At 37.3% G+C, this 12,632-nt stretch overlaps 1 protein-coding gene across 1 annotated transcript in view; it reads right to left on the reverse strand.

Annotated features, from left to right (window-relative positions):
* The window catches only part of ARAP2 (ArfGAP with RhoGAP domain, ankyrin repeat and PH domain 2), a 188,765-nt gene that overhangs the window by 121,458 nt on the left and 54,675 nt on the right, over positions 1 to 12,632 (reverse strand).

Consider the following 12,632-nt stretch of genomic DNA (forward strand, 5'->3'; position numbering starts at 1 on the left):
GGTTCATCAACTGAGGGTTCCACCAACCAGGGATCAAAAATATCCTCAGATGTAGAAATCAAGGATATGGAGGGCTGACTGTACTCAGATGTCCTGTAACCAATATCACTGGCTTCAACTGGCACCTAAATAGAAATGCAAGATCCTAGACCCCCCTCCAGACTTGATGAATCAGAATCTTCATTTTAAGAAGATCTCCAGATGATGTGTATCCATGTTAACGTCTAAGTAGCATTCTGTTAGATTATTCATGAGATTGGATTGTCTCTTTTAATATAAGAAAGTAATATGGCTACTGAACAGGTACCAGATTGTACCCAGCAATGCAGTTACTAAAATATCCAGAAAAGCTTACTTTCTAACAGGCACTTGGAATCTACTCAAGAGTGTGCTTGCCTTGATATTCACTCACCCATTCCATTCACTAACAATAGCATCTTCATCTGTTGAATTAAAACTTAGTTCTCTCACTCTTTCCACAAAGTGACCTTCAACTATGTACAACACATTGTGTTACAGGCATAGGAGTGCGATCCAGTCCCCAAAGAGCAATCAAAGCTATAAGTCAAGTGTGATATGAACACATAATGGAACACAGAATACTACAAATGTCATGCAAGAGGTATCAAATAATGTATGAGTCAATTCAATGGAGGTAAGTGACTTGCTGAAGGTCATATAGCACGTATTAAAATTAGGAGAATCAAATGTTTTAATTCTCAGACAATTGTCCTCGGCACTATGAGAAAAAAAAAAAAGGATATTTGTGCGAGCTTTTGAGGATGCGGAGCAATTTAAAAGACAAAACTGGAGTTTGGGAGGAGGATGAGCCAAACAGAATTCTAAGCAGAGGAAACACAAGACCAAAGGCAGAAACAACAAACATCTGCTCAGGGACTAATTTATGAATGAGCATATTTATAATTCTGAACTCACAAAGAAATAATAGGAAATAGGGCTGGAGATCCTACAGTGCCTAGGAGAGGAATTTGGTCTTTATTATGGAGGCAAAAGAAAACCATTTCAAAATTCTTGGCAAGAAAGGGACATGATTAAGATGACAGACCAAATTGGAAGCTTGGAGGTCAGGAATAAGGCAATAGAGACTTGAAGTATACAGTGAAAAGGGAAACATATGGAGAGTCAAGATATTAAGGAGAGTAAAAAATAGCTGTGGTTTTGAATATGTTTGACATGTGTTCACCAAAAAATGAATTAATTACTCAGAATAAAAGGTAGCTGGGTATCATGAGTCGACCAAAGAAGGTAAAAGGTTGTATTAACAGAACCACCTGAGGTTTTTAGCTCCCTGGCATGAGCGTCCAGGCAGACTGATAGCAATATGTGAATGAAGGTAATCTATACAAGGGAAGACTCATGACAGTGGATAAATGTCTAATGTAAAAGGAGAAGAAATGGTATACACCTGAGGTATAACTGATTCTAGGAGGCTAGAAAATGGGCCAGCAAAAAACAAATGGAAAAGTGATTATTAAGGTAAAAAGGAAAAAAACAAAACAGGCTAAATTCCAGGTAGGAAACTTTTTTGAGAAGGAAAGAGTAAGTAGGACCCAAGCTTGGGAAATTGCCTAGTATCTCAGATCCTTCTAAGACAGGTCTGGTTAGAGGTGATGTCATTGTGGATTGAAATAAGTCTCCATATTAGACTTGCTTACATTCCAGCATGGATCCAGAGTTATTTTACAATACAAGTCTTAATTTTTAAAGTATCTTCATTCTTTCTCACCTTCAAAACTACTAAAACCAGCTAGTTGTGTCTTTAATGACCAAGGCCAAAGTATTTATTAAAAACTCATTCAACAATATTTTACTGCAGGTATTACATAATCCTCAATAACAGTGTTTGTTCCTATATACCAGGATGAAATACTTCTCAAGTTTCCCCAGCATTATCATAAAGTAAAAGACATGAAAATATTCAGGTAACTAAGCCTATGTCAATACACAGTAGCTACTCTACATTTTACATCTACACAGACTACACTGCAATAATTTATTACATTTTCAGTAACAGCAAAAGACCTTCCACTCTACTTGGTGATTACTTGTGATCATTAAGTCCACACAAGATATTCCTGCCAAGTAAATGGTATATAGTGTTTTCTGTTTGTTTATGTTAATCCATATAAATCACTGACTTTGAAATGTAGGTCATAATTTAATGAACGGGGCCAAAGTGACTGTGGTTTCCAGACTACCATTAGCATATATCTCAGTTTGTCAGGAAATAATTTGAAACTGGCAACTCCATTAACTGTTGGACTTTAGTATATTATGGCTGTATCTAAACAAATGGTGCCCTTATAGCCTAGAAGAATTCTCTAGCTCCTGAAGGCCTCATTTACTAATAGGAAGTATACAGTCATGAAGAAGAACAGAATTGAATAGTAACATTCAGTTTATATTTAATTACCCATACCAATGGAGATAAACAGTGATACAGACAATTCAAACACAATGAAAGAGATTACAAGTGTCATTGGTATTTGGCTTTGCAAAGTGTGCATACTTGAACATGGGGAACATGCTCTGACAAGTCACAATATTCCAAAACAAATAATGATTTCCCCTTGGGCAAAGGCAAAGCTGGATACTAAGCTGGCTTTTGCCTGCTTTTCACACCAAAATACTTTTATTCTTTCCAATACCAAGTGTTTATTGAACATCTATTTTGATCTTAGCACTGTGCTAAGCACTATTCCCTCTGAGAATATACTCTGATGTTGATATATCTTTGCTCAGAGTAGAGCATTCCAGGTTGGAAAAAGAAAAAAAGGAGTTAGCAATCCCCTCAAACCTCAAATTATTTCTTGAGGTTTTCAGGAATGCCAACTCAGAGTGTACAAATCAAAAAAAAGAGATTAAAAAAAAATGAACAGGAGAGACTTAACATCCTCTGGACTACTGGATTTAGCACTAGGCATATTCATTAGTAAAAAAGGATTGATTATATGAGGGGTTACTACACAAGTGCCATGTAAAACATTAATAAAAGAATCTAACAAAGTTTGGATGTACTCTTAACTTTTGATATAATATAATCTAACTAAAGATTCCTCAGTGTAACCCATGATCAATATTAGAGAAGGAATTATTACACACCAGTGTTGTTCTTGAAATTGATAATGATTCATTCATACAAATGTCTACTGAGTGCCTACTATGTTCTAAGCCCTATTCTGAATACCAGGAATGAAGCAGTGAGCAAGACAGATCATGGCCTTACTCTCCAGAAACTTACACTCTTGTGAAAGGAGGAAGGCAATAAAATGTAGACATATATTACACGGCGACAAGTGCAATGGGATAAAATAAAGCACAGGTTGAGGGGCAAAGAAAGTGCTATTTTATATAGGGTAATAGAAAAAGGCTCAGAAAGAAGGTGGTGGTTAAGCAAAAGCCTAAAGGAAGTGGAAGTGATGGAGCAAGTTAGGAGGAGGACCGGAGGAAGAGCCTTCCAGGATACAGAAAGCAGAAAGTGCCAAGGCCAAGGCAACAGCAGATTTGGCATGCTCATGGGACAAGAGACCCCTATAGCTGCAATGCAGTGAATGAGGTAGAGCACAGAAGGAAACAAGGACAGAGAGACCAGGGTCAGATCATGCATGGACTCTGGGAATCACAGTACTTTACTCTCAGTGAGCTGGAAACATGACAGAGCATCTGAAATAAACTGACAGGACCTGACTTTCTTGTTGAAGGATCACTTTTGACAACCGTACTGAAAATATGCCTGCAGTCGATCAAGGGAGGTTGTGACAATCATCAAGATAGAAATGGTGGCTTGTAGGAGAGTGACGGCGGTGGAGGTGCTGACAATTGGTCAGAACCCCGACATATTTCCAAAATCAAACTGGTAAGATTTGCTGATGGCCTGGATGCGACCGAGGTAGGAAAAGATTCAATGATGACGCCAAAGTTTGTGGCCTATTAAATTATGATAGGCAATCAAAGTACACAACAGAGAACTTTCAACTCCCCTGGCTCTTCCTCCAGATAGCAAATGTTCCATGCCTTGCTCCTTTTTTTTAAATAAATTTATTTATTTTATTTATTTATCTTTGGCTGTGTTGGGTCTTCCTTGCTGTGCGCGGGCTTTCTCTAGTTGGGGCGAGCAAGAGCTACTCTTCTGTTTTGTAGATAGGTTCATTTGTGCAATACTTTAAATTCCACATATAAGTGATATATGGTACTTGTCTTTCTCTTTCTGACTTACTTCACTTAGTATGATAATCTCTAGTTGCATTCATGTTGCTGCAAATGGCATTATTTTGTTCTTTTTTATGGCTGAGTAGTATTCCATTGTATATTTGTACCACATCTTTTTATGCATTCACTAGTTGATAGACATTTAGGTTGTTTCCATGTTTGGGCCATTGTGAATAGTGCTGCTATGAACATTGGGGTGCATGTAACTTTTTGAGTTATAATTTTGTCCAGGTATATGCCCAGGAGTGGGATTGTTGGATCATACGGTAATTCTATTTTTACTTTCCTGAGGAACCTCCATACTGTTTTACATACTGTCTACACCAACTTACATTCCCACCAACAGTGTAGAAGGGTGCCCTTTTCTCCACACCCTCTCCAGCATTTGTTATCTATAGACTTTTTAATGATGGCCATTCTGACCAATGTGAGGTGTACCTCATTATAGTTTTGACTTGCATTTCTCTAATAATTAGTGACGTTGAACATCTTTTCATGTGCCTACTGGCCATCTGTATGTCTTCTTTGGAAAAATGTCTATTAAGCTCTTCTGCCCATTTTTTGAACGGGTTGTTTGTTTTTTGTTGTTGAGTTGTATCGGCTGTTTGTGTATTTTGGAGATTAAGCCTTTGTCGGTTGCATCATTTGCAAATATTTTCTCCCGTTCTGTAAGGTTTTTTTTTTGGTTTGGTTTGGTTTGGTTTGTTTCTTTGTTTGTTTTATGGTTTCCTTTGCCATGCCTGCAGGTTTGATTAGGTGCCATTTTTGTTTTTATTTCTATTGCCTTGGGAGACTGACCTAAGAAAACATTGGTACAATTTATGTCAGAGAATGTTTTGCTTATGTTCTCTTCTAGGAGTTTTATGGTGTCATGCCTTATGTTTAAGTCTTTAAGCCATTTTGAGTTTATTTTTGGACCACTCAGAATTCGTAAGCCTTCTAACTATGAGAACTGCCCACTGAAAATGTGATATCACCTGTTTTTTAAAGTAACACAACACCTGTGTGACTACAGGTGCCAAGGGCATACAGACTAACTGAAGGATCATTAGCTGTTACAACCCTCTGAGCAATTCCAGCAATTCTGCTTGAGGACAAAAGGAATCAGATTAAATTTTCTAGTTGAGGAAGAGAATTTTAAAGATGTTATTATTTCAATAAAATTAACTTTCAAGTAAGAAAATAACAATATTTTCACAAGGAAATCCAGGGGAATTGAAGCCTTAGAAAATTTGTGGGGAAAAGATGCCAAATTGTAATCTTCTCTTAGCAACACCAGTGGGCAATGCAGCATTTTTGAAATCTTGACACTGGTTTCAAGGGAGACAAAGGGAGCTGTGTATTTAGGTCACTCAGATACTTTTCACCAAAAATGAAGAATTCATCTCTGTTACGATGTCAAACTACTGCCCCCTTCTGCTCTAAACTTTGATTTTGCTTCTTGATTAGATTGAAGCAAAGTTTAATTAGGCTTAAAGTTCATTAAGTCAAGTTTTTCATAAGCCACTGTGGTTGATTTCTCAGTGTCCACCAAATAAAAAATAATCAACCATTTGTATACATAGAAGGAGGAATAAAAAAAAACTTAATAAAATACATATAGTATCTTGTTGAAGGTTCCATACCAAATATATAGACACACGTGCCATTTACATATATATACATATACACATACATACACACACACATACACCCTTATACACTTATCCTTAAAAATGTGAGCTGTTACTATGTAAAAATGACTTTCAATGAAAACAGCATATTCATTAATTCTATGTTGACAGTCTCAGTTTTCACTGAAGCAGTATTTTCATGGTTTCAAAAATTAAACACCTAATACTTATTTAACAAACAATAATTCATACTAAGGTTCATAAAGGGTTTTTTTTGTTTAATAGATCTTTATTGGAGTATAATTGCTTCACAATACTGTGTTAGTTTCTGTTGTATGCCAAAGTGAATCAGCCATATGCATACATATGTCCCCGTATCTCCTCCCACTTGAGCCTCCCTCTTATCCTCCCTATCCCACCCCTCTAGGTCACCGCAAAGCACTGACCCGACCTCCCTGTGCTATGCTTCTGCTTCCCACCAGCCAACTATTTTACATTCAGTAGTGTATATATGTTGATGCTACTCTCACTTCACCCCAGCTTCGCCCTCCCACCCCATGTCATCAAGTCCATTCTCTATGTCTACCTCTTTATTCCTTCCCTGCAACTAGGTTCATCAGTACCATTTTTTTTCATAGATTCCATATATATGTATTGGCATATGGTATTTGTTTTTCTCTTTCTGACTTACTTCACTCTGTAGGACAGTCTCTAGGTCCATCCACCTCACTACAAATAACTCAATTTCATTTCTTTTTATGGCTGAGTAATATTCCATTGTATATATGTGCCACATCTTCTTTATCCATTCATCTGTCAGTGGACATTTAGGTTGCTTCCGCATCCTGGCTATTGTAAATAGTGCTGCAATGAACACTGTGGTATGTGTCTCTTTTTGAATTATGGTTTTCTCAGGGCATATGCCTAGTAGTGGGATTACTGGGTCATATGGTAGTTCTATTTTTAAGGAAACTCCATACTGTTTTCCATGGTGGTTGCATCAATTTACATTTCCACCAACAGTGCAGGGGGGTTTCCTTTCCAACACATCCTTTCTAGTATTTATTGTTTCTAGATTTTCTGATGATGGCCATTCTCACCAGCATGAGGTGATACCTCATTGTAGTTGTGATTTGCATTTCTCTGATAATTAGTGATGTTGAGCATCTTTTCATGTGCCTCTTGGCCATCTGTATGTCTTCCTTGGTGAAATGTCTTTAGGTCTTCTGCCCATTTTTTAACTGGATTGTTTGTTCTTTTGCTATTGAGCTCCATGAGCTATCTGTATATTTTGGAGATTAATTCTTTGTCTGTTGATTCTTTTGCAAATAGTTTCTCGAATTCTGAGGGTTGTCTTTTTGTCTTGTTTATGGTTTCTTTGCTGTGCAAAAGCTTTTAAGTTTAATTAGGTCCCATTTGTTTATTTTTGTTTTTATTTCCATTTCTCTAGGAGGTGGGTAAAAAAAGATCTTGCTGTGGTTTATGTCAAAGAGTGTTTTTCCTATGTTTTCCTCTAAGACTTTTATAGTGTCTGGTCTTATATTTAGGTCTTTAATACACTTGGAGTTTATTTTTGTGTATGGTGTTAGGTAGTGTTCTAATTTCATTCTTTTACATGTAGCTGTCCAGTTTTCCCAGCACCACTTATTGAAGAGGCTGTCTTTTCTCCACTGTATGTTCTATCCTCCTTTGTTGTAAATTTGGTGACAATATGTGCGTGGGTTTATCTCTGGGCAGTCTATCCTGTACCATTGATCTATATTTCTGTTTTTGTGTCAATACCATACTGTCTGGATTACTGTAGCTTTGAGGTGCAGTTTGAAGTTGGGGAGCCTGATTCCTCCAACTCCATTTTTCTTTTTCAGGATTGCTTTGGTTATTCGGGGTCTTTTGTGTTTCCATACGAATTGCAAAATTTTTTGTTCTAATTCTGTGAAGAATGCCATTGGTAGTTTGACAGGGATTGTATTGAATCTGTAGATCGCTTTGGGTAGTATAGTCATTTTCACAATATTGATTCTTCCAATCCAAGAACATGGTATATTTCTTCATCTGTTTATGTCATCTTTGATTTCTTTCATCAGTATTTTATAATTTTCTGAGTACAAGACTTTTGTCTCCGTAGGGAGGTTTATTCCTAGGTATTTTTTTCTTTTTGTTGCAGTGGTAAACAGAAGTGTGTCCTTGATTTCTCTTTCTGATTTTTCATTGTTGGTGTAGAGGAATGACAGAGATTTCTGTGCATTAATTTTATATCCTGCAAACTTACCAAATTCATTGATTAGTTCGAGTAGTTTTCTGGTGGCATCTTTAGGATTTTCTATGTATAGTATCATGTCATCTGCAAACAGTGACAGTTTTCTTTTCCAATTTGTATTCCTTTTATTTCTTTTTCTTCTCTGATTGTCGTGGCTAGGACTTCCAAAACTATGTTGAATAAGAGTGGCAAGAGTGGACATCCTTGTCCTTTTCCTGACCTTAGTGGAAATGTTTTCAGTCTTTCACCACTGTGTACGTTGCTTGCTGTGGGTTTGTCATATATGGTCTTTATTATGTGGAGGTAGGTTCCCTCTATGCCCATTTTCTGGAGAGTTTTCATCCATCATAAATGGGTATTGAATTTTGTCAGAAGCTTTTTCTGCATCTATTGAGATGATCATATGGTATTTATTCCTTTTGTTAATGTGGTGTATCACAATGTTTGATTTGCGTATATTGAAGAATGCTTGCATCCCTGGGATAAATCCCACTTGATCATGGTGTATGATCCTTTTAATGTACTGTTGGATTCTGTTTGCTAGTATTTTGTTCAGGAGTTTTGCATCTATGTTCATCAGTGATATTAGTCTATAATTTTCTTTTTTTGTGAGACCTTTTTCTGGTTTTGTATCAGGGTGATGGTGGCTTTGTAGAATGAATTTGGGATTGTTTCTCCCTCTGCAATTTTTTGGAAGAGTTTGAGAAGGACTGGTGTTAGCTGTTCTCTAAATGTTTAATAGAATTCACCTGTGAAGCCATCTGGTCCTGGACTTTTGTTTGTTGGAAGATTTTTAATCACGGTTTCACTTTCATTGTGATAGGTCTGTTTATATTTTCTAATTCTTTCTGGTTCAGTCTTGGAAAATTGTACCTTTCTAAGAATTTGTCCGTTTCTTCACGGTTGTCCATTTTATTGGCATGTAGTTGTTTGCAGTATTCTCTTATAATCCTTTGTATTTCTGCGGGGTCAGTTGTGATTTCTTCTTTTTCATTTCTAATTTTATTGATTTGTGTCCTCTCCTATTTTTTTCTTGATGAGTCTGTGCAAGGGTTTATTAATTTTGTTTATCTTCTCAAAGAACCAGCTTTTAGTTTTATTGATCTTTGCTATTGTTTTCTTCGTTTCTATTTCATTTATTTCTGTTCTGATCTTCATGATTTCTTTCCTTCTACCGACTTTGGGTTTTCTTTGTTCTTTTTTCTCTAGCTGTTTTAAGGGTTAGATTGTTTATTTGAGATTTTTCTTCTTTCTTCAGGTGAGATTGAATTGCTATAAACTTCCCTCTTAGAACTGCTTTTGCTGCATACCATAGGTTTTGGGTTGTTGCATTTTCATTGTCATTTGTTCCTATGTTCTTTATTGTTTGTTTTTTGTTTTTTTTGCGGTACATGGGCCTCTCACTGTTGTGGCCTCTCCCGCTGCGGAGCACAGGCTCTGGATGCACAGGCTCAGCGGCCATGCCTCACGGGCCCAGCTGCTCCGCGGCATGTGGGATCTTCCCGGACTGGGGCACGAACCCATGTCCCCTGCATCGGCAGGCAGACTCTCAACCACTGTGCCACCAGGGAAGCCCCCTATGAATTTTTAACTTCTTCTTTGATTTCTTCAGTGATCTCTTCATTATTTAGTAGTGCACTGTTTAGCCTCCATGTATTTATGTTTTTTAGTTTTTTTCCTGTAATTGATCTCCAGTCTCATAGCGTGGTCAGAAAAGATGCTTGATACGATTTCAATTTTCTTAAATTTTCCAAGGCTTTGTGACACAAGATGTGATCTATCCTGGAGACTGTGCCATGTGCACTTGAGAAGCAAGTGTATTCTGCTGCTTTTAGGTGGAATGTTCTATAAATATCAATTAAATCTATGTGGTGTATTGTATAATTTAAAGCTTGTGTTTCCTTATTTATTTTCTGTTTGGATGATCTGTCCATTGGTATAAGTGGCGTGTTAAAGTCCCCTACTATGATTGTGTTACTGTCGATTTCTCCTTTCATGGTTGTTAGCATTTGCCTTATGTATTGAGGTGCTCCTATGTTGGGTGCACAAACATTTATAATTGTTATATCTTCTTCTTGGATTGATCCTTTGATCGTTATGTAGTGTCCTTCCTTATCCCTTGTAACAGTCTTTATTTTAAAGTCTATTTTATAGGACACATGTATTACTACTCCAGCTTTCTTTTGATTTCCATTTGCATGAAATATCTTTTCCCATCCCTTCACTTTTAGTCTGTATGTGTCCCTAGGTCTGAAGTGGGTCTTTCTGGGATCAAGTGGGCCAGGCTATCACCCTTGGCTCCTCTCTCGCTCCTCCCAGAGGGCCCCTCCTGCCTGCCTCTCCTGCTCTCCCCTGCCTCACGGGTGCCGATCCTGTCTGGCCTCCACTTCTCCTCCCCCCTCACTCACCCCACATCCTACCGGTTCACTTGGCGGTTCCTCCCATCTCCTTGGGCATCAGGGTCCCCCACCAGCGGCTGGCAGGCGCCCTAGTTGTGGGGCTATGCTAACTCCATGTCTTCCCACACCGCCATCTTGATTCCACCCCCTCCATATACTAAGTTTACATCATAAATATGAACTATATACTGGGGAGGGACTTACTGGTCCATTGTAAACATGTAACTTTTAAACATGTGTGGGTTGATACATTTTCTTTAAATAAAATGTGTCTGTTTAATTTGTAACCGCCACAAGTAAATATGGCTAAACAGATTTTCACACAAGTCGAAGCTTTATTATGTCTAGCCTAAAATGCAGACTCTGTGGCATATGTGAATTTCCCTATGAGAAGCCAACGGGAAGAGGATAAGCACCTCAAAGAAACAGGCAATCAGCTCGGGCAGTGGAGACCAGAGCATAAGGACTGACCATTCTGATAGCCAGTCGAGAGGAGCAATGCCATGTGTTTTAAGAAAATACAGAAAAAGAGAAACTGTGATTTCAAAAAAGAGTCTCATATCGAGTATCACAACTGTGGATAATTTTCTGAATTTCAGGCATTTGAGTCATAATACATATGTCAATATCAAATACTCTAGGACAGGGGCTGGCAAACTTTTCTGTAAAGGGTCAGAGAGTAAATATCCCAGGCTTTCCTGGCCATACAGTCTGCAGCAACTCCTCAGCACTGCAACTAAGGCACAGAAGCAGCCATAAGGCAACATAAATGAATGAGAGTGGCTGGGGTCTAATAAGATTGTACTTACGAAAACAAGCAGCGGGCCCGATTCAGGTTACAGGCCAGTTTACCAACCCCAGCTCTAGGCTACAGTTCTTGACATTTGTTTTTAAATAGCAAGTCAAGTGAGAAACACTTCTTACGTTACACCTGGGCAGTATATACATAGGTACGTTTCACACTATGAGACTTACACTTACTGTAGGCAGTGCACTTTGATATTCCTTATTCTGCTGTATTTTATATTTGTTTGGTTTTTGTTTTGTGGGACTTTGGGGGAACTATCAGAAACCACTACACTGATCTCACAAATTGACAGTGAGTGACTCACAGTTTGAAAAAATTTGCTGCAGTGTGAGCAGCAGTTGGGACTTATCCATTTACTGATTATCCCAAGTAATAATGGAAACTTCCCAGTGACATACAGTATTTATTGAGTGCTTTCCATGTGCCATGCATTGGCATATGTTCTAGGAATCCAGCAATTAAAAAAAAAATTGCCCCATAATTCCTAATATTGTTGTAGTCTATAAAAGGTAAATACTTACAAGAGTAAAATAGTGTAAAATATTTACAGTTATGTGTAAAATAACTGTATTACCTACAAACCTCATGAGACTATTGGGAAAATGAAGCATTTAGCAAATATCACATATTCAGTAATTTTTCCATACCACTATTATTCAAACAATTAAGTACCAAGAAGTACTTTTTAAAATCAAGTTATCATCTCTACTAAAATAAAAGATGTTTTAAGTTAAAATTCTAATTCTTTAGTTAATGAAGATGGCCTTATTTACATTCTTTAAAAGTAGTACTGATATACTGAGAGTCAATCAAAGTTACAACAGAGAATTTTAATTTGCCTGTCTCTCCCTTCCCCATCTCCCCCACCCCAGAAAAAAGAGTCAGAGAAGATTTAAAGGTTTAGACTCCATCCACAAACCATGTGCCATCTTTGTAGCAATTTTCACCATCAAGTGACCCACAGCAAATGATACAGGTGAAAAAAACTAAAGAAATATAAAAAATACTCCAAAATCTATCTTAAAATGATTACCATGCCTGCTTGATCGTAAAAATAGGCCATACATAAACTTCATAAAACCAATGTTTTAATTGCTAGAAAAATTATTTTTCCACATTGAATAACTATTTTGCATTATCAACAACTAAAAGTGAGTTCCATGAGCAGAGATTTTTGTCTACTTTTCTTCACTGCTATGTACCCCAAATTTAGAAGAGTCCTTGGCACTTAGTAGATTCACACTAAATATTTGTTGCATGAAAGAACAGTGAACAAACAACAATGACTTGTCAACTCGTCTATGTTTTAATATAATGGCATTCAA

The sequence above is a fragment of the Phocoena sinus genome, chromosome 5 (genome assembly GCF_008692025.1).
Source record: "Phocoena sinus isolate mPhoSin1 chromosome 5, mPhoSin1.pri, whole genome shotgun sequence".
Lineage (NCBI taxonomy): Eukaryota > Metazoa > Chordata > Mammalia > Artiodactyla > Phocoenidae > Phocoena > Phocoena sinus.